Raw genomic sequence first — 963 nt, forward strand, 5'->3', positions numbered from 1 at the left:
TGAAAACTTTGGACGAATGTTCACTCGAATGAAGAAAAACTAGGAGGGACGATTCCGAAGTAGACGCTTCGAACAACGAGACTCGAATGAAGCAGCGTAACACTATGAGCAGTCTCTGCGCTTATATATTTTTATGCTTTTTGAAAATTAATGAAAATCTGCGTGCGCATAAAGTTTGTTTAAATTTCCCCTTCCCTAGAAGAAACTAGAAATACTACGACGTTATGACGTAGTTACTTTTTAGGAAAGAATTTTCTCGAAGTTATAAAACGGAAATATTTCATGTTCGAACACGTAAAATTGAATATATTGTCAAGAATATTCGTTTATAAAGAAGCAATAAATTAAAAAATTTTTCGAGATAAAGGAAAATATTCTGACACTAGATTTATAAAAATTTTATGGTTAATAAATTATAGAAATATTTCTAGCAGTCACTAAGGGTACGTATGAAAAAATAGAAGTTTAACTGTCCAAAACCAATTTATGATTTAAATAAATTCGTCTTCTAAGAAAATATAAACATTTTCACTAAAGAAAAATTATTCAGTATCTATCGTAAAACTTTTTTTCAGAATAAATAAAAATAAGTCTTAGTTATACAATATTGAACAAGAAAAAACATTTAGAGAAAGATATGTTTGCAGGATGCACGATTTTTCTTTCTTACAACGAAAAGTATAAGAAAGGAAAACTAACAAAAATTCAAGCGATTTATGAATTTTCTTTATTGAATATTTTATTTTTTGTGCTTGTCATAAAATTATAGTACGTGAGAATCCTTTCAGTTAAAAAGCGTGGCAAAAATGTTAAATTAGATATGCGATAGGTTAACCTAAGGATAAGAATACCATAGAATGACAAAAACTTTTCCAAACTAATAACGTGAATCAGAGTAAAGGGTTACTTTTAGGAAAGAATTTTCTCAAAGTTACAAAACGGAAATATTTCAATGTTCGAACG

This window comes from Trachymyrmex cornetzi, unplaced genomic scaffold (genome assembly GCF_001594075.2).
Source record: "Trachymyrmex cornetzi isolate Tcor2-1 unplaced genomic scaffold, Tcor1.1 scaffold1127, whole genome shotgun sequence".
NCBI classification, from domain to species: Eukaryota; Metazoa; Arthropoda; class Insecta; order Hymenoptera; family Formicidae; genus Trachymyrmex; species Trachymyrmex cornetzi.